The sequence below is a fragment of the Grus americana genome, chromosome 38, assembly GCF_028858705.1.
Source record: "Grus americana isolate bGruAme1 chromosome 38, bGruAme1.mat, whole genome shotgun sequence".
NCBI classification, from domain to species: domain Eukaryota; kingdom Metazoa; phylum Chordata; class Aves; order Gruiformes; family Gruidae; genus Grus; species Grus americana.
This window is the reverse complement of record NC_072889.1, coordinates 525,912-550,967: the sequence shown is the minus strand read 5'-3', so window position 1 is coordinate 550,967 and position 25,056 is coordinate 525,912. Positions and strand designations below refer to the sequence as shown.

Sequence of the window (25,056 nt, the reverse complement as noted above, 5' to 3'; positions counted from 1 at the left end):
CTTTGCAATCCACAGCACATGGGCAAGCAGCCTGAAGCACAACGCCCGACGCACAAAGCCTGGCTGTCTTCCTGCCGCCACTGGAGTCCCTTCCTGCGAGTGAGCTGCTCGCCCTCTTCTTTCTCTGCTCTGGATCTGCCACCACGAACTGAAGGGCCACTGGAGCTGGGGGGTCTACAGCCCTGATTTACCATTCCAGAGGTAAGGAGAGAAAGTGACCGTCCGAGGGTTTCATGGGGATGGGAGAGCAGAGCTAAAGGTAAAAATAGATTTCCTCTGATTTCCAATATAACCTACAAGTAATCCACAGAACATCAGATCATCCTTTCACCTCTGGCTAATAAGAAAGCCTTGTCACCTTCTGATCATCTGCTGCCATTTTTTCCCCCTTTTCTCCTGGCAAAACTTGTCAAATTCGCTTTCCTCTAAAGTGTTCATGGTTTTGGTCAATCTGCTTGCTCTGAGGAATCTATTTCATGGACAAACTCTAACCAGTTCTGCTCAGCAGGAAACTCGGGAGTCAAGAGTGCAGCCTGAAAACTGGTGACAACCCACTGACTTCAGTGCTAGAAAACTATTTTCTTGGACTTCACGCTTTTCATATGCAGCAGTAAAGGAAGAAAGTAGAAATTGCTGAGCCGGCCGTAGCATTGTTGTCGCTCAAGCATGTACTGCACATGGTAATGCACCTTTCTTGGATTTTGGTTGTTCAGATGAGGCGCCTCCAGCCTTTCTCTTTCTCCTTGGCACAGCTGAATTTCTCCTGTCAAAAGGAACAGGGCTGTATTGAGGGAGGAGGTTGAATTTCTTCTCAAATGCTTCTTCCAACTGTGCTAAGCTAAAGGGCAGGCAAAGCCAATCCAATTAAATGTAACTCCATTTCTGTAGAAAAAAAAATAATATCTTGTTTAGGAGAGTGTGTGCCTATATACATTCCTGTCTCCCTAATGTAGAGAGAGAGGGAAAGAGATAAGCGCGCACACACGGTAAACATCATACTGTGAACCCAAGTTTGGGAGGAGGATGTACGCTCCAGCTTCTGCATTTGTAACTCAGTACAAATTGATTAGTTGCGTATATTAAAATTAGAAAAAAATACAGAAATGGGTTTCACGCTGGGGACATTTAGCTCTGTTTGCTGCACAGATTGGTAGAGGAGATGTGTCTGCTGTGTGAGGGGAAGGAAAACAAGACCGTAAAACCCATAAATAAAGCAACCAATAACATGGTTTGTAAAGCCTCACATGAAAGTCCTACCACTGGAATGGAACCATTCAAAAAGAATGGAACAATTCAAAGCAGAGGAATCACAGAGTCACAGAACGGTAGGGGTTAAAAGGGATCTCTGGAGATCATCTGGCCCAGCCTGCCCTGGGAGAGCAGGATCCCCTAGAGCAGGTTGCACAGGATAAGAAACATCACTATTGCTCCTGTTTGATATTTTTTGGCATGGCATTACTTGGTAGTAGTGTTTGACCTGGAAGCCTTGAGAAGCCCTAAGATGAGGGAAAAGACCACCAGTGGTTCGGTGGCATCTGCCACATCACAAAAGTCATGCTTATGAGCATGACCTTTCCGATGCCAAAATTATCAGCTTAGCCTTTCCATTTTCCTGCAGGCTATTTGAAATATGGTGAATGATACTTGAAGATGCATTAACAGTGGTTTTTAATATTGAACCAAATTAATTCAGAATCCTCGTTTTGCTTTGAGACAGATGAGTGAACCTACTCAGGACCCCACTGGAGTTAAGGGATCTCGTGCACTGCACTTTGCAGGAAGAGGGCCGCAACTTGCTCTCTTCCTGCCGTCACACATTCTCATGATTTCTTCATGCAAGGATTTGGGGGAATACACACGGCTCCTCCTTTCCACCATCTGCCTGAGAACTTCACCTCAGCGGAGGGGAGTTGTACCTTTTCTGCCGGAACCTGAAATTCTCAACTTTCCAGGTGAGTAATTCTTTTCTTTTGGGTTTGTCCCACTGCAGGGCCATCGGACACACACCCCCGCCCCCGCCCCACTATATCATCAATGTCTTGGTACGTTTTAACTCTCCCCTCGGGGATGATTTCTGATAGTGCTGGGGCCAGGGCGTGATGTGCCAAGGTAGGCGAATGCCCATATCCTTGTGGCAAAGGAGTAAAGGTCTATTGTATACCTTCCTGTGCGAATGCAAATCTATCTCGGTCACCTTCCTGTGGAGGAACCATGAAAAACATCTCTGTTACATCAGTGGGGGCTAAAATGTTGTGGGACTGTTCCTGTATGGTGACAATCAGTTGGGCTGTATTAGGCACGGCCGCAATCAGGGGACCAGTGCCTGCGTTTAAGGGCCAATAATCGATGGTTAGCCGCCACTTCCCGTTTGGTTTGCAAACTGGCCACACTGGAGAGTTATCAGGGGAGTGAGTTTGAATAATTACTCCCTGTTCCTGCAGCTCTTTGATCATGGGAGCGATTCCATCTGTAAAAGAAATGTACCAGACGTGAGTTGCCCTAGGTTTGCTTTCTTGCAGCGCTGGATGCACGGGGGAATCAGCTCCGCCCAACGTGCACGCAGGTGATTACCAACGCACAGGTTATATAGACTCAAAACATACATATTCACCATTTTTCTCAAAAAAAGGCAGCCCTATGAGAATCATTTCTTGGAATTCATTTACGTAGTCTCCTCCCCGTCATGCATGCTCAGTGATTTGAGTCGGTGGCCCTCAAGGGGTCTCTGGTGGTCGTCAGTGGTCGCGCAGCCGTGTTTGCTGGATGACCCTCTTCTTGCAGGCACGCGCAGTATCCTCGCCGTGGATGCACCTGTCCGTAACAACTTACTTCATAAGATTAATATTCCCGGGCCTAGTGTGCGGTTGGGTAGGGACTGTACGTGGAACGTAGGAGCATTGTACATTGCCATGGTCAGTTAGCTTCATTACCTGTTACCTTGATTACAAACTAATTATTCCAAGCTAATCATTCTGTAGTTTCTGTCTCACGGCCTCTATGCCACCATTACATTTTCCCCTTTTTGGAAGTTTCCTTCCAGGCCTTGAGTAGCTTTCTGGTTAGCATAAGTTTTCTTTGAGCTAAGCTTCTATATTTTCTACAGTTCCCTCCTTTTGTTTTTTTTTTTTTTTGCATCCCTGCAATTATTTATGTCTCCAAGCTCCTTGCAATTTTGCTATTATACTAGAAAGACAGGGTATACAACATTGAAAAATCACTGTTATACATACGATCCCTTGATACCAACAAGCATGATTTTGCAATTGCATAAAAAAAAAAAAATAAATTTCTGCAGGCACAACGAATACTGAGTTCCCTGTTCATCTCCATCCAGAAGGCTCGTTTTCACTGGAATATAAGTTCCAGGTACCGCTAAAACTCTCCCAAATAAAACTTCTGCTGGAGATGCACCCACTGGTTGCCTCGGTGTGTTTCTAATGTCCCAAAGTAGTAAATTTAGTGCTTCTGGCCACTTCAAGCCAGTTTGTTTACAGGTTTTTAGCTAATTTGGCTTTGATGGTCCTAGTCATCCTTTCTACTTGCTCTGATGATTGTGGGTGATAAGGTGTGTGCAATTGCATCTTGATGTTTCATGAATGCTAAATTTGCACTAAAATTGCGGCAGAGAAATGTGCTCCTCTGTCCGAGTCAATTATTTCAGGAACTCCGTACGTAGGTATTCTCTCTTTCAACAGAGCTTTAACCACCGCTTTTGAGTGGTTCTTTCGAGTTGGGAAAGCCTCCACCCAGCCCGAAAGCTGATCGACAATCACAAGTAAATAAGCATATCCCATAGCCCTAGGCATCTCCGTGTAGTCAATTTGTAGTTTTTGGTAAGGACGTGTTGCTGGAGGTCGCTTCCCTGCTGGTGCCTTAATTTTCAAAGAGGCATACTCTTTGCACAGTCGACAGCCTTCGCAAACTCTCCTAATAGCAGTGTAAATCCCCGGTGCTGCCCACAGTCTCTGTACTCTCGAGGCTACAGTTTCAGGTCCACCATGGGTTTTCTCATGGTGCCATCGCGCCATCGGTATTAAGTACCTTTTTGGGAGTAATGGTTTCCCCCCTAGAGTCCCTTGTCCATTCTGCCGTTCGGCTCCCAGCTTCTCCCAGAGCTGGCTGTCTTCCTCGGGAAGTTCCTCGTACGGTTTCTGCATGTCTGGTAATTCCAGGTCGAGTTCTCCGTGATGGGTCAGTGTCATTGCAAAGGTGACTTGTCGGGCTGCTGCTTTTGCAGCCTGGTGCGCGAGCGCATTCCCTTTTGCCAATTGATTCTCTTGGTTGGTGTGTGCTTTAATATCTATCGCTGCTAGTTGGGATGGTAACTGAAGCGCTTCCAGGAGTTCTTTAATCTGTTGTCCCTGGGCGATCGTTTTACCTGCTGATGTGAGAAATCCCCTTTCTTTCCACAGCATACCTGTAGCATGGCAAACTCCAAACGCATGCTTAGAGTCAGTATACGAATTAACCCGTATTCCGATCGCATATTGTGCAGCTTTCGTGAGGGCGACGGTCTCTGCGCCTCGAGCACCTAAAGTGGGAGGCAAAGGTGCTGCTAACGATACCTTAGTTTCTGCGGTAACAGCAAACCCAGTACATTTCCATCCTTCTTCACAATAGGAGGAGCCGTCGGTAAATAAGTTCATATCTGGGTTATCTAAAGGTTCATCTCGCAAGTCGTCTCGCGGTTTGCTTGTCATTTGGATTACCTGTTCACAGGCGTGTTCATCTTCTTCTCCATCCGTGGGCAGTGGCATTAAGGTGGCAGGATTCAAGGTATTTCAAGATCTTTCCAATCTGAAATTGTCAGCAAGCAAAAGTAGTAGTTCATATTTATGTGCTCTTTGTGGAGAAAGTGCTTTCTCGGCATATTGTTACAATAATCTTTCCACTTCATGTGGCACACAGAGTGCTAGGAGATGTCCCAAGACTATGTTCCGGCTTTTTCCTACTACCTCAGCAGCGGTAGCCACAGCTCTTATGCAAAACGGAGTTCCTCTTGCTGCTGAATCTAATGTGCAAGAATAATAGGCTATAGGTCTTTCATGTGGCCCTAAAGTTTGAACTAAGTCTCCATTTGCTGTTCCTTTGTTTTCTGTGTGTGGTGGGTTGACCCTGGCTGGGGGCCAGGTGCCCACCAGAGCCGCTCTATCACTCCCCTCGTTCACCAGGCAGGGGAGAAAAAGTCTAACAAGAAGCTTCTGGGTCGAGATAAGGACAGGGAGAGATAACTCCCTAGTTATCGTCACGAGCAAAACAGACTGAACTTAGAGAGGAAAGTCACCTCATTTGTTACTAAGCGAAACAGAGTAGAGGAATGAGAAATAAAATCAAACCTTAAAACACCTGCCCCCAGCCCTCCCATCTTCCCAGGCTCAACTTCACTCCCGGCTTCAACCTCTGCCCCCCCTCAGCGGCACAGGGGGACGGGGAATGGGGGTTACAGTCAGTTCATCACACGTTGTTTCTGCTGCTTCTTCCTCCTCAGGGGGAGGACTCCTCTCATTGTTCCCCTGCTCCAGCATGGAGGAGTCCCTCTCACGGGAGACAGTCCTTCACCAACTGCTCCAACGTGAGTCTCTCCCACGGGGTGCAGACCTTGAGGAGCAGACTGCTCCAGCGTGGGTCCCGACTGGGAGTTATATACAGATGGGAGCAGCTTTGTGAAACAAGGGATCCGGATGTCAGTGTATGCTGTGACCACAGTGGATACTGTTGTAGAAGCAAAAGCTCTGCTACCAAAACCATCAGCCCAGAAAGCAGCATTGATTGCACTAACAAGAGTCTTGGAACAAAGTGAAGGAATGTATGGACTGATTCCCGGTCTGCATTTGGAGTATTACATTACCTAATCCCTAACCCTATCATAATGCTAATCCTACCCCTAATCCTCACCCTAAAGATAACAATAACCCTAAACCTAACCCTAAGTCTAACCCCAAACCCCTAACCCTAACCCTAACGATAAGACAGACCTGAACCCTAACCCTAACCATAACCCTATCCCTAACCCTATCCCTATCCCAAAGCTAACCCTTACCTGAACCCTAATGTAATGCTAATCCTAACCCTGACCGTGAACCTAACATTAACCCTAACAATAACCATAAGCCTGATCCTAACCATAAACCCAACCCTAACCCTGAGCTGAACCCTAACCCTAACTCTAACCCCCAACGTTAACCCCTAACTCCTAATGCTAACTCTAACCCCTAACATTAAGTCCTAACTGCTAACGCTAACCCTGATCCCTAACCATAACTCTTACTCTAACCCCAATATAATACTACTCCAAACCCTAACTCTGACCTTAAACCTAACCCTAATCCTAACAAAAAATCTAACCCTAATCCAAAACTGAACACTAACCCTAACCCCAAACCATAACCCTTAACCTAACCCTAACCATAACACTAAAAACTTACCTTAACCCTGAACCTCACTCTAACCTCTGACCCAAACATTAACCTCTAACGCTAACACTTCAACCACCCTAACCCTAACCATAAACCAAACCTGAACCCTAAATATAAACCTAACACTAACTCTAACCCTATCCCTAACCCTAACCCTTACCCTTACCCGAATCCTATCATAAGGCTAATCCTAATCCTAACCCTAACCTTAAAACCCTAACCCAAAACACTAACGCTAACCGTAACCCTAACCCTAACCCCAACCCTAACCCAAACCGCATCACTAACTCTAACCCCGAATCTTAACCCTAACTCTAACTCTAACCCTAACCTTAACTCTAACCTTAACACTAACCCCTAACCCTAACCCAAACCACTAACCCTAACTCTAACCCAAACCCCTAACCCTTAAACCTAACCCCTAATCCTAACCGTAACCTCTAACCCTACCCATAACTATAACTCTAACACAACCCTAACGCTAACCTTAACCCTAATGGCCCTAACCGTAACCCTAACCATAACCAAGCCGTACCCTAACCGTAACCCTAACCATCATCCTAACCTAACCCTAAACCTAACCTAACCCTAACCCTTACCCCTAACCCAACCCTAACCCTAACCCAGCTTCTATAACATTCTGCATAGGTGGCCTGATACACAAAAACCAAACTGCAAAGCACTTATTTCTACTCGTGAATGGTGATTATGGGCAATGAGAGTTTAGTCAATGCAGCTGAGGACGGTATGGCTGTGGCCATCTAGGCAGACTTCTGAGCTTTCGCATTTTCTTCCAAGGTAGTTACAGCCATGGGACTTCTCTTTCTGCAGAGCACTGCACACAGAACTAGTGTGCAAGAGTTTGGTTTGTGACCGCTGCTGGCAGCAGATGGAGCGATCTAACGTCCGCTCAGTAGCAGCTGGGTTGCCACATATCCAAGTTGTGGTGATTTGTCAAGGCTTTGGAAGCAGTTGTGCTGAACGAAAGATCTCTCAGGGAATCCTCAGATCTTCATTCATAGCCAATTTCTCTGCAGAGAGTAAACGGCAGCTGGAATGTTCCCGTACACTACTTTTTCAGGCCTGAGATGAGTAAGGGGAAGTTTTCTAAGCTTGCTACTCCCCCCTAAGGGAACTATGGGAGAAACACAGGCACAGAGTGTTTTATGGGATGCCACGCTGAGGGTCCCTGCAAGTTCGTTGCCTATGTACAGCCAGAAAGTGCTTTGGGCTGTCTACAGGAAATATTTAGGCTTACTTTTGTGTTTTGTTTCGCTTGGTGGTTTTTATTGTACTGGTTCCTTTGGCGGAGGCCAGTAAGGACTTGATGACGTGATTCCAGATCTTTGCAGCTATGGTGTGGCAGTTGGACGTTTGGAGCTCAAGGGAGGCGTTTTCGGCAACGCGGCAGTTTGATCAACTTGAGCTGCGTTTCTGTAGAGAGAAGAAATAACACCTTTGCCTGTCCCAACCCACTTGTGCTTTTCTCTCGTAGCTTGCATTGAGCCTGCAGAAATGCTTTTGAAGCCAGGTAGTTAATTGCACTGAGGAACCAGCGTGGGGTCAAATCAACCCCGAGTAAAAAGAAAAAGAGGTTACGTTTTCACCCAAAGCTTTTTCTCAGCCTGGTTCTCTCTGAAGCCTCACAAATTCTGGCCTTGAGCACAGAGAGGAAGTGGCAGTGAAGTGGGAGTGCCGGTCAGGAACATTTGCAGCTCTCCTGTGACAATGTTTCTCACGTAAAAATGCTGGCTCTAATTTGGAGGTTTGTATTAAAGCCAAATGTGTGAATAATTCTTTAAGTAATCATTTTATGATGATACAAAATTGGAATCGAGGCAGGAGAAGCCCAGGGAATTGTCTGCAATCCCTCCTGCAGTGACCGCATCAGCCGCCGTGCTTGGGCCAATGCTTCCAGCCTCTTTGTTTGGAGATGAAACCTGGGAAAGTCCCCGCTTCCTCGAGCATGGATCTTCCTCTCCTTGGCACCTGCTGGCTGAACTGGGAAAAACGGGGACAGCGACATCCTTTTAAGCACCAGTTGTTCTGTGGATTAGGTGGCGGCTGTGAGGAGAGGACATGCAGGAGCTGCGTGGGGCCTGGGAGAGCTGAGGAGGTTGTGGGTGCAGCCCTGGGGGCAGAAGAAACAGCCGACACTTTGGTGAAGCAACTCTTCTGTCAGCCAGTTTGCTCTGGGGAAGGTGGGGAACTGGGGCACCCATTGCTGGAGAGCAGAAGGCTTGTTACTGCTGCCGTGCTCCTCGTCTTTGCCACACTACTGAAGCAGGTGCTGGGAGGAGGTAGGGAATGATGTCCTGGCAAAAGAGGGGACCTACAAGTTGGCAGCCTCTCCCCTTCCTTTGACGTCACCGTATTGTGCTTGAGAGTAGGAGATGTGTCCTTGCGCCCATCACTTGGAGCCTGGTTCTAAGCCCCCGTGTCAGCTTCTCTTCTATTTCTGTCATGTTGGAGACTCTTTTCCATAAAAAGCCAATTCCTGGAGTTTGATCATTCTGAAGGCACCACAGCTTCTCTTGCAAAGTCTTTCTTGCCTGTACGGTTAGGGAAATGTGCTAACTGAAGTGCTTTGAGGGGTAGGAAAGCAGAGAGTTGAAAAGCAGAGTTTACATACAATTTAAGAGCCTGATTTTGGAGCTGGCCTGTGACTTTTTGGCTGTTTGGGGATGGAAAGCCAATGCCAGTGAATATGAATCCAAATAGTTGCTCCAGCGTGGGTCCTTTCCACAGGGTGCAGTCCTTCAGGAGCGCACTGCTCTAGTGTGGATCCTGCCAGAAGACCTGCTCCCGTGTGGGCAACTCTCCACGGGGCCACAGGTCGTGCTAGGAGCCTGCTCCAGCCTGGGCTCTCCGTGGGGTCACAGCCTCCTTTGGGGCACATCCGCTTGCTCTGGCGTGGGGTCCTGCACAGGCTGCAGGGTGACTCTGTGCTGCACTGGGGACCTCCATGGGGACAAACCTGTGTCACCACGTTCTGCACCATGGGCTGCAGGGGAATCTCTCCCTCCTCTCCCTCCTTCTTCACTCAGCTTGGTGTCTGCAGAGTTGTTTCTCTCGCGTACTCTCACCCATCTCTCCCAGCTGCTCTTACCCAGCAGATTTTAGCCCTTCTTAAAGATGTTGTCCCAGAGGCGCTAATAACGTTGCCTCATGGTGGTTGCCTCATGAGGAGCCTGGAGAGTGCCTGCAGGGCCTTTGAGGACATCAGCCCCCAAAGCTGCCTGGGCAGCGAGAGCATCGTGGTGGTCCGGCTCTGCAGGAAAGGGCTCCTTATGGGAGATTTCCTCTTCCTCCTCCAGGGAGGCCTCCTGTCGTGGCTCCCCCGCCAAAGGGCTGCTTCCCCTGGGGAAGGAGATGGGGGAGCTTCCCCCCCACCATTGCCTGCCCCACCAGCGGTGACTCGACCCTGGGGGTGGCATGGTGCCCTTCGAGACTCGCCGGCCCTGATCTGGGGCTCAGCGGGGCTTTTGCACCTCTTGGGTGCCATTTTCCCGGTGCCCCCTGTGCTCCCTCCCCCTCCCACACAGGCACGGAGCCGTTCTGGAGAAACAGCTTTTAATTGACAAAACACAAGAGAAAAGGTCCCATCAAAGCTACTCTACCCCCCCCCCCCCCCCCCCAAATACACCACCCCTCCTCCCCCATCCCCCACTCCCCCCACCTCCTCCTCATCCCTGCTCGGGCTCTACTTCCCCCCCTGCCACCCCCGTGCTGCCTGCCAGAGCCCTGCGCTTGCTGGCCGGCTTTGGCAAGGCGCTCTGCCCCCGCTTCTTGCCCCGCTTCTCGCAGACGGCAGCCTGGGACGGTGGCAGGGCCATCCCCGCAGCCCCCCACGACTCCTGGGGCTCCATCCCCATGGTGTAGAACTCTTCCATGCTCAGGATGGCGTCGGTGATCTCGGGGACGCTGTAGTCGGGGGTGAGCAGCTCCTCGGGCAGGGAGAGCGAGGCAAAGTGGCAGTGGGGGGTGGCTGTGCCGGTGCCACCAAGCTCCCCAGGCCCAGGGCTGCTGCTGAAAGCATCCTGGCTGACCCCCACCGTGTCCAGGGAGCAACCAAAGAGCCTTAGGGCCTCTTCGAGTGGCACCTCCTCGGACACGGTGAGGTCATCTGCCAGGTCCCCAAGGGCTTGGTTGTTGGGTGCAGCAGAAGGGCAGGAGGGGTCGTAGCTGCCCAGGGGGATGTTGCTGCCCAGCTGTGCCTCCGCAGTGGTGGCCGTGCCGTCGATAGTGAGCTGGGCAGGCTGCTCCTCGACGTGCTGGTAGGCGGCGCTGGCTGTTGGTAACACAGGGGAGGCAAGGGCCACCATGTTCTCTTCTGCGCCTGTGCCACCATGGTCCCCATGCATAGGGCTGCTGCCGGCATCCTCCTGGGTGGCCTCCACCCCGTCCAGGGAGCAACCCAAGAGGCTTAGGGCCTCTTTGAGAAGCTCCTCATCGGACACGTCAAGGTCTCCTGCCAGGTCCTCCAGGGCCTGGCTGGGGGAGTCATGGCTGCCCGGGGGGATGTTGGTGTCCGGGTGTGCCCCCACAGGAGGTGCCGTGCCGCAGGTGTTGGTCTGGGCAGGCTGCCCCTCGATGTGCTGGCAGCCAGGGATGGACGTCGGCAGTGCTGGGGGGGCTGGGGCCTCCGCTCTCCCCTGATAGTTTTGGGGTGTGAGGTGTGTCGGCTGTCCCTGCGGGGTCAGAGGGGCTGCCCAGGCCGGGAGGGTCCTGCAGCCCCTGGGGCCCCCCCACAGGGCAGCAGCCGGCAGAGAAGCGGTGCCATGGCTGAGCGTGGAGCTGGCCGGGGCAGGCAGGTTGGTGACCGTCCACTCGATGTGGAAGACCCGGGGGTCGAAGAAGCAGCCGCATGGAGCCTTCTGCAGACCTGTGTGGGTGAGAGGGAGCCGTGCTGGGCCAGGGGGTTGGGGCCCTCCAAGGACAGCCACCGAGCTGGCCCCGATGGCCGCCATCCCCCAGCTCTGTGCTGGGCACGTGGGGAGCTTGTGGCCGGGGTGCTCCGCGCGGGGTGAGCTGCTGTGCTGGTGGGACAGGGTTGCAAAGCAGGGAGGAGACTGGCTTCTAGGAGGTGAAGCGGGAGAGATGGCCCCAAGCATTGGGGAAATTCTCTGGGACTTGGATTTCCTGGGCACGCATCAGCCAGGCGAGAGCAGGGACGCTTGCCTGGGCTTGCTGAAGCCCTGTGCCAAAAGTGCCCTGGGGACAGGGCTGATGGGGATGCTGGGCGTGCGCGGGGGCCGGGGATGGCGAAGGCGGCGGGGTGGCAGAGCAGCCAGGGGTGCCGTACCTGGTGGTGGTAGTGCCTGGGGGCCCTGGGGTGCCACGTGCAGTGAGGGTGGCCAGGCTGCGGGGAAGGGCTGCTGCTGGCGGGGCAGTGGGCACAGGTTGGCTGCGCCTGGAAGAGAGACAGGAGCGATGGCCGATGGTCACCTCCGCTCTTGCCCCCAAGAGTGTCCCTGGGGTGCAGGGGTCAGGGTGGGTCTGTACCTTGGAGGTAGAAGGTTTGGGGAAGGGCAAAAGTCTGGAGGAGTCGGGGTGCCGGGGGGTCCCGGGGGCCGCGTGGTGGGAGCTGCAGTGGTGGCGGCGCCATGTTGCGTTCTGGCTGTTGGCTGCTAAGGACTCTCTGGCGTCTCCCAGGAGGGAATGTGGGGTGTCCGCGTGTTCCGCCCCGCCCCAACAGCCTCCCCAGCCCCTCCTGCCTGGGGAGGGAAAGGGTTCAGGGGGGGCCTTGCTGCGTTCCCAGAGCTGGCATGTCCTTGGGATTGGTGGGACTTGGTGGGACGAGTGCCACGCCTGGAGTGCTGGCATGGAGGCTGCAGGCTGTTCAGGAGGGGTAGGCAGGGCAGGCGAGGTGGAGGGGTCGCACTCTGTGGAAGGGAGAGGTTGGATGGTAGAGCCCTTCCAGTCAGCAAGGATGTGGTGGAGAGCCTCTGGGTGAGGCTGAGGGGCATGGAAAACAAAGCAGCTGTTGCAGCGGGTGTCTGCTACCGATGGCCCAGCCGGGATGCCCGCACTGCGGAGTTATTTGATAGGCCCTGAGGAGAAATCTCTGGACGAGCAGCCCTTGTCCTGATGGCAGATTTCGACTTCCCAGACATCCGCTTGTTGTCCAAACAGCGGATTCGTTACGCGGTGTACACTAAGCCACTTCTCACACACGTAGGAGACATATTGCTTTTTATTCAGGCCTGGGTGCTGGGTGGATTTCCACAAATCAAGCGCACCTAATGCCTGTTCTCTCTCATATTTCTCTACAAACCTTCCAAATTAGGAGACTCCCAGTTACAACGATTGGTTCATATTTCTTTTGGTAGTATGCAAACTAGAAGGCATGCTCGGTTCTTTTCTCGGCCTTTATCTTTGGGTAGGTGGCATAATTTGGGTAGGGGGCTCGTGGGTCGGTGGTTGCGGAGACCCTGGCCCAAATTACCTTTCCCCTAGTTTCTCAATACTTCTGGCACTCCCCAATGGTTCTTCAGGGTCTGTTGATCAGACTAACGATGTATCGGGGTTATGCTTCTACCTCTTGACAAGCACGTCTTCCTTGACACCTTGTCTGGGTAAATAGGAACTGACATAATGGTAGCACTGGACAATGGCCATCCTCAGGAGTCCCTAGCCGCTATTTACAAAACTCTCTGTGACATCCTGAACTGTGAAAAACTATCTGGAACATTCTTAACCGTGGAACTATGAAAAACAATTTGTAACTTTTTAGCTGCAGATTCAGGATTAACTTTCAACCTCGATGAAGGATATCCTGGTCCGACTCAAAGCACGTGATGAAACTGTGAAAAAATCAAGGTGTGGAAGGATTATTCACTGTATAAAATCGTCTTATAAGCAGCGCGCTCTGTTGCCCTGTGGATAGTATCATGTCATCACCGGCACGACTGGTAATTTTCCGTTTCTTTCCTAGTACAAGGATGCATTTATGGAGGCAAATCCAGGGGTGCAGGTGGTGCCCCACAACAAAGCAACCTGTGGAACCCCAGACATCGCCTGTTACAAAGAGGAAAAAGCAGGCTCTGCAAAAGAGTTACCAAGCCTGAGGAAAGGGGCCAAAAGTGAAGCAATGGCACAGCATAACTTTGGGATGGCAGGTGAGATTTCCATCCCTGTTCCTCAAAGGGAACAGCCTCGTTTTGTTTGAGGATGCGGTGTTGGAATCAAAGCGCAAGGCCAGTTTTCTTTACTGCAGACTGCGCTGTAGTGCAAATAGCTTTCGTGTCCCACATGGAGTTGCCAGGATTCTAGTGAAATATTTAATATTGATATGTAAATAAATGATTGAAGTATTTGCTTGCGTGGGGAACAAACAGTGCTATCCTTGTCCTGTAGTGACAAGCTACTTATCTGAAGGGCAGAAAGCTGAGGCCACCAAGATGCTATTCAGCAGAGGGGAAAGAGTTCATACAGGCATCAGTTGAATGTCCTTCAGCTGGGACCCCTTGCTCTCTTGGTCTTCCTGGATGGGTGTTTGGCAAACGCGAACAGATGGTGATGACTGCTTTGTTGAGAAGAAACAAGAGTACCTCTTAGATTTGCTTTTCCAAGCTCTCGTCCATAATGAAACAAAGAAAATGCTTCCAGAGAGGGCAAGCCATAAAATTGCTAGTTTAACCATCTTAAAAACCAAATGAAGGCCAAAACCCCAAACTCCTCACTTTCGTCTGCTTTTCTGCGCTTTTTCTCTAAGCGATGTAATGAGAAAAATAATCAGAGGCAGCATGAAACAAGGTAGAATTTTCCTTGCTAGTCCAACAGGTTATTAGCATTTCAGAGAAATGCATGTGTGAGAATGGTCTTGCTGTGTTCTCACATACTCACGTTGAGCGGGCTTATGGGCAACCCTTTGCACTGGTTTCTGTGCTGAATAGAAGGTTTGAATGCAAAACTTTTGATCAGAATGCCTTGAAATGGGGAGTCTGAGAGCTAGTCAGTATCTTCTCTTCCATGCTTCCCTTAGGTAAAGCTGTCATCTTCCCAGGGAAAGCCATGACATAAACTAGATGAATAGATTTGATGGTTGCCTAGAAGGGGCTATTGAAGTGACTATTGGTGGTTGTGGTGCAGCAGGTTCTGATTATTCCGATGAAAACTAGACAATGCTGTTAAGACAGGGAATGAGATCTGTAATCTCACTGAAAGCTGACTGATGAGCCATCCTCTTCCTTTGGAGATTTGGCCAGCAACTTTGAGGGAATGAATTATAACTTTATGTCTCTTGCAGTTTTGTTTTTTGCCTACAAGGAGATGTTTTTTGCTGAAGCGAGATGTTGGCTTCCTCTCCATTGGATCTACATGGATCTCGCTTGCATTTTGTTCGGAGCTCCCATTCTCTTGTCAGAACTAAATTCTTTACTCTTTCCTCGCAGGAGGCCAGATATGCCTGCGTGTTCTTAGATTGTACTTCAGTGTGTTTTTCTGTCTCTTTCCTGCCAATCACATTGCACTGAAGAAATCATGACTAGCTGAGAATGTGTGACGGCAGGAAGAGAGCAAGTTGCGGCCCTCTTCCTGCAAAGTGCAGTGCACGAGATCCCTTAACTCCAGTGGGGTCCTGAGTAGGTTCACTCATCTGTCTCAAAGCAAAACGAGGATTCTGAATTAATTTGGTTCAATATTAAAAACCACTCTTAATGCATCTTCAAGTATCATTCACCATATTTCAAATAGCCTGCAGGAAAATGGAAAGGCTAAGCTGATAATTTTGGCATCGGAAAGGTCATGCTCATAAGCATGACTTTTGTGATGTGGCAGATGCCACCGAACCACTGGTGGTCTTTTCCCTCATCTTAGGGCTTCTCAAGGCTTCCAGGTCAAACACTACTACCAAGTAATGCCATGCCAAAAAATATCAAACAGGAGCAATAGTGATGTTTCTTATCCTGTGCAACCTGCTCTAGGTGATCCTGCTCTCCCAGGGCAGGCTGGACCAGATGATCTCCAGAGATCCCTTTTAACCCCTACCGTTCTGTGACTCTGTGATTCCTCTGCTTTGAATTGTTCCATTCTTTTTGAATGGTTCCATTCCAGTGGTAGGACTTTCATGTGAGGCTTTACAAACCATGCTATTGGTTGCTTTATTTATGGGTTTTATGGTCTTGTTTTCCTTCCCCTCACACAGCAGACACATCTCCTGGACAAATCTGTGCAGCAAACAGAGCTAAATGTCCCCAGCGTGAAACCCATTTCTGTATTTTTTTCTAATTTTAATATACGCAACTAATCAATTTGTACTGAGTTACAAATGCAGAAGCTGGAGCGTACATCCTCCTCCCAAACTTGGGTTCACAGTATGATGTTTACCATGTGTGCGCGCGCTTCTCTCTCTCTCTCTACATTAGGGAGACAGGAATGTATATAGGCACACACTCTCCTAAACAAGATATTTTTTTTTTCTACAGAAATGGAGTTACATTTAATTGGATTGGCTTTGCCTGCCCTTTAGCTTAGCACAGTTGGAAGAAGCATTTGAGAAGAAATTCAACCTCCTCCCTCAATACAGTCCTGTTCCTTTTGACAGGAGAAATTCAGCTGTGCCAAGGAGAAAGAGAAAGGCTGGAGGCGCCTCATCTGAACAACCAAAATCCAAGAAAGGTGCATTACCATGTGCAATACATGCTTGAGCGACAACAATGCTACGGCCAGCTCAGGAATTTCTACTTTCTTACTTTACTGCTGCATATGAAAAGCGTGAAGTCCAAGAAAATACTTTTCTAGCACTGAAGTCAGTGGGTTGTCACCAGTTTCCAGGCTGCACTCTGGAAGTTCATGCTGAGCAGGACTGGTTAGAGTTTGTCCATGAAATAGATTCCTCAGAGCAAGCAGATTGACCAAAACCATGAACAGGTTAGAGGAAAGTGAATTTGACAAGTTTTGCCAGGAGAAAAGGGGGAAAAAATGGCAGCAGATGATCAGAAGGTGACAAGGCTTTCTTATTAGCCAGAGGTGAAAGGATGATCTGATGTTCTGTGGATTACTTGTAGGTTATATTGGAAATCAGAGGAAATCTATTTTTACCTTTAGCTCTGCTCTCCCATCCCCATGAAACCCTCGGACGGTCACTTTCTCTCCTTACCTCTGGAATGGTAAATCAGGGCTGTAGACCCCCCAGCTCCAGTGGCCCTTCAGTTCGTGGTGGCAGATCCAGAGCAGAGAAAGAAGAGGGCGAGCAGCTCACTCGCAGGAAGGGACTCCAGTGGCGGCAGGAAGACAGCCAGGCTTTGTGCGTCGGGCGTTGTGCTTCAGGCTGCTTGCCCATGTGCTGTAGATTGCAAAGGACCTGCGAGAGACAGGGAATAGCCATGAGGCTGAATTTGGGGCAGGACTAGGGGCAGGAGTTACTGCCACTTCCCAGCCTTGCAGCGGTACCCGGCACAAGGCTGCCTGTCCATTCAGTGACACTTGGGGCCAAGGTGGCCCTGGATGTGAGGCAGGGGTGAGACAAGCAGTGCTGTGGCCGCATAGCACCTTTGAAACACCTGACACCAGCCAGCCCACCATTCCTGCAGACATCTCCCAACCAAAACCGGGCAGGGGCAGCAGTCTTCCCCCCGAGTGAGTTCCTTTGGTGTGAGTCACTAGCAAGCTCTTTTGCTGCTCCTTCACAACATACCTTTCTGCAAAGGTTTTTGACAACCAGACTCCAGGCAGGCACTGCTCTCTAGAAGCACCAAATCTCTCACGGTAATTGTTTCTTCTCCAGGAGGCCACCAGACTTGAGGTCCCCCAAGATTTAGGCCTTCTTTCCCAGCCCAGGGACTGGTTTGAATTAACTTCCTCTATTGTTTTCGTCGGTTTGTTTGGGTTTCTTTAAGGTCCAAGTCTCCCTGCAGTGCTTCTCCCACACTGCCTCCTTCTCTCACTCATTTAGTCGTTCCCACTCTCGTTCCCACTCGCGATCGCCACCGTATCCAAGAAGAGGCGAAGGGAAGAGTCGTAACAATCGTTGCAGGTCAAGGTCAGATGGTTATCACCGTTCAAGGGCACCCCCATCCAGAAGATACCGTTCACGCTCAAGGTCTCCAGTACTTAGAGAACAGTCTTCCACTAAATGGACTCTACCTCAAGGGGAAGAAGAAAGGCAGCATTTTAGCAGATACAGAGAAATTCCACCTGAATTCATTTATGTTCTTAATTCATCTTCATATCACCTCTATCAAAAATTTCTGAACTTGTCCATGCTCTTTAAGTTGGAAAAAAGCACACAGCATCCATTAGCTTCTCTCAGTCTTTAGCTATAGTCTCTAACATTTTCAGAGCAGAGCTATGCTGTAAAACAGTAAAACAGTCCAAGGAAATGGAAGCACCGACTGCAAATGTGACATTCATGTAGCTCAGTTGGGCTAATAGTGGGATGTTCAGATAAGCTTACTGTGCTGACTGGCAGAGCAGATGAGAAACTGCCTTACTGTAACTCAAGTCTTAAAGCGATTAAAAGAAAAAAACCCCACAACAATTTAAAAGATTTAAAAGACCTTACTTGCTGCCCTGATATTGCTCATTTATATCAGTTACCAGTATTTGCTTAAAGCTTGCGGCTGGAGAAAAACGTTCTCGCTAACCCTGATTTTAAGGCTGCAGTGTAATATGATACAATGAAGGTGTTAAAAAAAGCTCATTCTGCTAATTTTCTGCACCCTCTGTTCTTTCTCCAACATATGTGCTAAGGCTGTACAGACTGATGTGCGTCTGGGAGAGCTGCGGGAGGATCAGCAGCAGGCAGTTAGCTCTACCCGCCACAGGAGACGGGGCTCCTTCACATATCAGCTGGTGTTGAGACTGGTGTGCACGTTCGTCAGGGGCACGGCTAGCCCTGACCCTAACTGCTAATCCCTAACCCTAACCTAACCCTAACTCTAGCCCTAAATTTAACCTAACCCTAACACTAACCCTCATCCTAATCCAAACCTAACCTTAACCCTAGCCCTAACCCTAACCGTAACCCTAACCCCTAAGCCTAATGGTAACCTTAATCCTAAATTAAACCTAACCATAACCCTAAACCTAACTCCTAACCCTAAGACTTATCTAAACCAAACCCTAACCCTAAGTCTAACCTTAACCCTATACTTAACCCTACCCCTAATCCTAACCATACCTCTAACCCTAATTCTAACCCTTTCCCTAACCCTAGCCCTAACCTAATCCTAACCCTAGCCCTAACCGTATCTGTAACCCTAATCTAACCCTAACCCCAATCCTAGCCCTAATCTTAACCCTAATCCTAACCCTAAGGCTAAGCCTAACCTGAACCCTAACTCTTAACCCTAACCCTTAGCCTTACCCTAACACTATCCCTTTCCCAAATGCTAATAATCCTAACCCTTATCCCTGTACCTAACCCTAACACTAACCCTAACCCCTAAACTTAAGCCTAACTCCTAACCCTAACCCTTAGCCTTACCCTAACCCTAACCCTAAACTTAATCTTAACCCTAAAACCCTAACCCCTACCCATAACCCTAAACCTAACCTACCCTACTCCTAACCCTAATCCTAATCCTAACCCCTAAACCTAACCCTAACCCTAATCCTAAATTTAATCTAACCCTAAACCTAACCCTTAACCCTAATCCGAACACTATACTAAACCTAACCCTAGCCCTAACTCTAAACTTAACCGCTAACCCTAATGTTAACCCTAAAACTAACACCTAACTCTAACCTAAACCTAATTTTAACCCTAACCCTAATGGCCCTCACCCTAAACCTAACTTTAACCCTAACCCTAATGGCCCTCCCCCTAAACCTTACCTAAACCTAACTCTAACACTTAAACTAACCCTAAGCCAAATCACAACCCTAAAACTAACCCAACTCTATACCCTAACCATAACACTAACTCTTACCCGTAACCCCAACCTAACCTTAACCTTAAACCCTAACCATAACCCCTGAACCTAATCCAAACCATAACCCTAAACCTAGCCCTAACCTTACCCTAACATTAAACCTAGCCCCTAACCCTAACCCAAAGCCTAAACCTAACCCCTAACCCTAACCATAACCCCTACCCCTTACCCTACCCCTAACCCTACCGCTAACCCTAACCCTAAACCCTCACCTTAACCCTAACCCTAACCCTTAGCCTCACCCTAACCCTAATCCTAACACTAATCCTAACGTAGCCCTAACCTGAACACTAACACCTCACTGGTGACCTTTCACCCTATGACCTTTCACCCATCACCTTTCACCTTTACCCCATAAATGTTGACCTTTGACCTTTTTTACCCTATGAGCTTTTACCTTTGACCCCATGGACTTTGACCCTGATGACCTTTGATCCACATGAACTGTGACCTTTGACTCCCGTGAACTTTCACCCCGATGACCTTATAACCCATGTCATTTGACTCCCATGAACTTTGGCCTTTGAGCCTCATGACCTCTGACCTTTGATCTTTGGCCCGGTGACCTTTGACCCCATTAAAATTGACCTTTGAAAATATGACCTTTGATACTGATGACCTTTGACTCCCACAAACTTTGATCTTTGACCCTGTGGATTTTGACCTGATGAACTTTGGCTCCCATGAACTTTGGCCTTTGACCCTGAAGGCCTTTGATCCATATGAACTATGACCTTTGACCCCCGTGGCCTTTGACCCCATGAACTGTGACCACTGACCGGGTAACCTTCGACCAGGTGACCTCTGACCTTTGACCTGGTGACCTTTGACCCCCCCGACCTTTGACCCGTGACCTTTGCCCCTTTGACCCCATGTACTTTGACTCCCATGAACTTTGAGCTTTGACCCCATAACCCTTGATTGTTGACCCAATGACCTTCAGCCTTTGATCCTGTGACCTTCAACCCCATTAACTCTGACCCGTGACCCTTGATCTTTGACCCCGTGACCTTTGGCCCTGTGACTTTTGAACTTTGACCCCACGATTTAGGACCCCTGACCCCCATGGCCTCTGACACCTATAGCCTTTGACCTGGTGATGTCATGACCTTTGATTCCCATACACATGGACCTGGTGACCTTGTGACCCTTCTCCTGGTGATCTTTGACCTTAATGGGTGTCAGCCTTATTATGTTACTGTCATATTTAATTTAACCCTCACTGACCAACTAATTGCTGCATTTTAGCTGTGAATGGTGGAATTGGAGGATTCCTGGGTCCATTGGAGGACTTCTGGTCATGGCGGCTACTGTTTCTGGTAACCCTAACCATAACCCTTACCCTACCCCTATCCCCTTCCCCCTACCCCGAAACCTCACCCTAACCCTAACCCTAACCCTAACCCCTAACCCCAAGCCCTCTACCGCAGCCCTAATCCTGACCCTACTTCTACCCTAAACATAATCTCAAAGCTAACCCTAACACCAACCCTAATCCAACGCCAACCCTACACCTAAACTAACCCTAAGATCTAAACCTAATCCTAACCCTACCCCTAACCCTAACTGTAATGCCTAATCCTAACCATCATCCAAACCCTAATGCCTAACACTAACCTTAACTGTAAGCCTAAACCTAACCCCTAATGCAAATCCTAAAACTAACCCTGTCCCTAACTCTAACCTAATCCATACCCTAAACCTAAAGCCTAATCCTTAGCCTAACCCTAGCCCTAAGATTAACCCTAGCCCTTAACCTAAATGTAAACCTAATCTAAAACTAACCCTAGCCCTAAACTAACCCTAACTCCTAAACCTTAACTTAACCCTAACTGCAACTCTACCCCCCAACCCTAAATCCTAACGCTAAACATAATCCTAAACCTAACCTAACTCTAACCTAAACATAAACCTAACTCCTGATCCTAATCCAAAACCTAATGCTGCCCCTAACCCTAACCTTAACATAACCCCAAACCCTAAATCTAACCCTCACCCTAAACCCTAACCCTAACCCTACCACTAACTTTAACCCTAGCCCTAAAACTAACCCTAATCATAACCTAAACCTAACCTTAACCCTACCTCTAACCGTAACCTATCTCTAACCCTAACCCTAAACTAACCCTAACCCTAATCCCAACCACTCTCCCTAACCCTAAGGCCGTAACCCTAACACAAACCCTAACCATAATCATGACCTGAACCTAAACCCTAACCTCTACTTCTCTTTGTAACAAAAAGGCCAAACGTCATCCTAAACCCAACCCTAACTCTACCTCTAACCCTAACCCCTAACACCTAACCCTAAACCAAAGCTAACCTAACCATATATAACCAAAGCCAATCCTAACCATAGTCTACTGCTAACACTAACCCTTAAACCTGACCCTAACACTCACCCTCACCCTAATCCATAACCCTAACCTAACCCTAACCCTTACTCTAACCGTAACCAGTAACCCTAACCAAAACCTAACCTGAACCCTAATCCTATTCCTAAACAGAGACCGAACCCAAAACTTAGCCTAAGCCAAACCCTAAAACGACCCCTAAACATAAATCCTAACCTAACCCTAAACCCAGCCCTAACCCTAACGCTAATCCATGAACCTAACCCTAACCACTAACCCCAACCTTACCCCAAACCCTGACCCCTAACCCTAATTATAACTCTAACCCTAACCATAACCAAAATCCTCACACTAAACCCTAACCCTAAATCATAGAATCATAGAATGGTTTGGGTTGGAAGGGACCTCAAAGATCATCTAGTTCCACCCCCCTGCTACAGGCAGGGACACCCTCCACTAGACCATGTTACCAAAGCCTCATCTTAAACACTTCCAGGGATGGGGCCTCCACAACCTTGCTGGGCAACCTGTTCCAGTGCCTCACCACTCTAACAGTCAACCAAAATACCTAACCCTAACCTTAACCCTAACCCCAACACCTTAACCCTAACCCTAAACCCTAAGCCTAACCCTACCCAAACCCTAACCCTAAACCCTAAACCCTAAGCCTAACCCTAGCCTTTTACCCTAACTGTAACTCTAACCCTAACCCAACACTAACCGTAACCCTAAACTCTAACCCTAACCCTAAACCCTACCCCTAATCCTAACCCTAAACCCTAGCCCTTACTCTAAACCCTAACGCTAATCCACACTCTAACCCTAAACCCTAGCCCCTAACACTAACCATAACCCTAAACCCTAAACTCTAACCCTAACCCCTACCCCTAATCCTAACCCTAAACCCTACCCCTACCCCTGACTCGAATCCACACTCTAACCTTAAACCCTAACCCCAACCCCTAACACCAACCGTAACCCTAAACCCTAAACTCTAACCCTAACCCTAAACCCTACCCCTAATCCTAACCCTAAACCCTACCCCTAACCCTAGCCCTTACTCTAATCCACACTCTAACCCTACACCTACCCTAACCCTAACCTTAACCCTGACTCTACCCTAAACCTAACCCTTTGGCAGGTAGCAGCCCCAGGCTCCTCTAAGGTTGCTTGCCAAGGGGTTTTGTCCGTGTTGGAGGCAGGTCCAAGCCCAGTAGCTCCCCAGGACTCCTCCCAGAAAGCTCCAGAATTTCTTGGCCCCCCCTGGAGACAGCTGACTTTGGCAGGTAGCAGCCCAACACTCCTCTAAAGTTGCTCCCCAAGGACTTTTGTCCATGCAGGAGGCAGGTTCAAGCCCAGTAGCTCCTTCGGAGGCCTCCCAGGCAGCTCTGGCATGTGAAGGCATCTTCTGGAGAGCGCGGAATTTGGCCGGTAGCAGCCCCAGAGTCCTCCAAGGAATCCACCCAAGGTGTTTGATGAGTGTTGGAGGCAGGTCCATGCTCTGCAGCTTCTGGTAGTCCTGGCAGGCAGCTCTGGAGGGCTTTGACCTTCCCTGGAGGTGGCTGAATTTCCTGGGTAGCAGCCGACGACTCCTCAGTAGTTACGTGAAAAGATTTCTCCATGTAGGACTGAGGGGCAGTGCCAGTAGGTCCCCAGGTCTCCTCCCAGGCACCTCCAGGAGCGTCTTGCTTGGGATGTCACTGGTGGCTGAGGCGCTGATAGGCCAGGAGCAGGCCCCTGGCTTCTGCAGGTCCTGGTGCTCTGTCTACCGTCAGCATTTTGTCCATAACGGAAGCAGGTTAGGGCTCTGTATCGCCCCGGGACCTCTTCCAGGAATCTGCTGGAGTGTTTTGGGCTCCTCTGGAGATGGCTGAATTGGCAGGTAGCAGCCCCAGGCTCCTCTAAGGTTGCTTGCCAAGGCGTTTTGTCTGTGTTGGAGGCAGGTCCAAGCCCAGCAATATTGCTAAACCACCACTGGAATTTGAGACTGGTCCAGCGGGACAATCTATTGTCCTTCCGAGGACCAGTGCACCATCACGCCATGGGGAATGCATCTAGCCGGGGAGCGGGGAGCACCCCAACACGGTGATTGGGATTATATGCACGAGTGACTGGTGCCTTGATTGGAAGGGGACCATTGGATCACCGGACAATCCCATACACGTCGATGTCCAATATGCAAACTTTAATATTTCTCGCTTAGATAGTCCAAAATGCTGTAATTGGAATTGTACTAAAGTTTATAATTGCAGTAGTTAAGAAGCTGAAATTGGGAGATTGTGCCTGATAGCTCAAGCCCTCTGATTAGGGTGTACTCATCGTAATTACACCACTTCAATCAACGACACTTGGTCTGATTTGACAAACAGGGATACCCGTTCTGACATAATTTGTTCCAAACTCAGTATACCCTCTGTGGGACACACTGTGAGGGTTAGCAGGGATGGAACTTGGACCACAGACTTTATCCGTGGAGGGCCGGCGACGCCAACGCACGTTGGGATTGTTAACACGTCGCTCCCTCTGGAGGAAGCAACCTCTTGTTCCGGCTCCGTGGGGATGAATCAAAAGACAATCGAAAGATCCCTGGCAACGCCCAACAACAGGAACTGTGCTGGATGGATTCTGGAATCAATTTTCCCACCTCAGATAACAGCGTTCAGGAATCGAATGATGTTGTATAACCTCACCAGACAGAGCGAAGCATTGGCTAATGCGACTCGCGGCGGGTTGGAAGAATTGAATGTACAACTACGGGCTACATCGAAAACGGCATTACAGAACAGACCGACATGAGATTTGTCGTCAGTGCATGAGAACGGAGTGTGCGGATACTTGAACTTAGGCAGCGACAGCGGCTGTATCCACATACCAAACATAACCCAAAACCTTAACGAACAATTAGACCACGTGAAGCGCGTGGCGAAAGCAAATAGGGACCTTAGAGGGAGCACGAAGGTAGGATGGTTGAACAAAGTTTTACGTGGTTTAGGATTCTCATGCTCAGGATGGCTTGCTTCTTTATTGCAATGTATATTGATAGTAATCGCTGTGCGTATTGTGTTCTGTGTATTATTAGCTTGCACCAAATCCATGCTAACCCGGGTGTTAATTTGTCAAGTACGTACGGTGCCCGGCTGGACCGAATTGGAGCTACGCCCAAGTAAAGAGGAAGAAACTTCAAACGTAAGGAACACCCCTAAGCTTGACTTTATACAAACGTGATTTGGATCTCGAATCGAGTGACTGGAGTCACGGGGTGGATAACGTGGCAATGGCAGATACGAGGTTGAAACCACTGGTGTCCGCTTGTCTCTTCTACAGACGTTGTAGATGGAGATCCACAAGGTCGGCATGAGAAGCAGCCAAAGGAGGGATTCCTATGGCGGCAAGATGTCCCTGCTTTGG

General features: G+C 49.2%; 1 long non-coding RNA gene across 1 annotated transcript; it reads left to right on the top strand.

Moving 5' to 3' along the window:
* The first annotated feature begins 21 nt into the window (after positions 1–21).
* On the top strand, positions 22–24,863 carry LOC129198924 (uncharacterized). Its single transcript, XR_008574554.1, has 3 exons — positions 22–201; positions 1,718–1,952; positions 24,728–24,863. It is a non-coding gene; the product is annotated as an uncharacterized LOC129198924 (long non-coding RNA).
* The last annotated feature ends 193 nt before the right edge of the window (positions 24,864–25,056 follow it).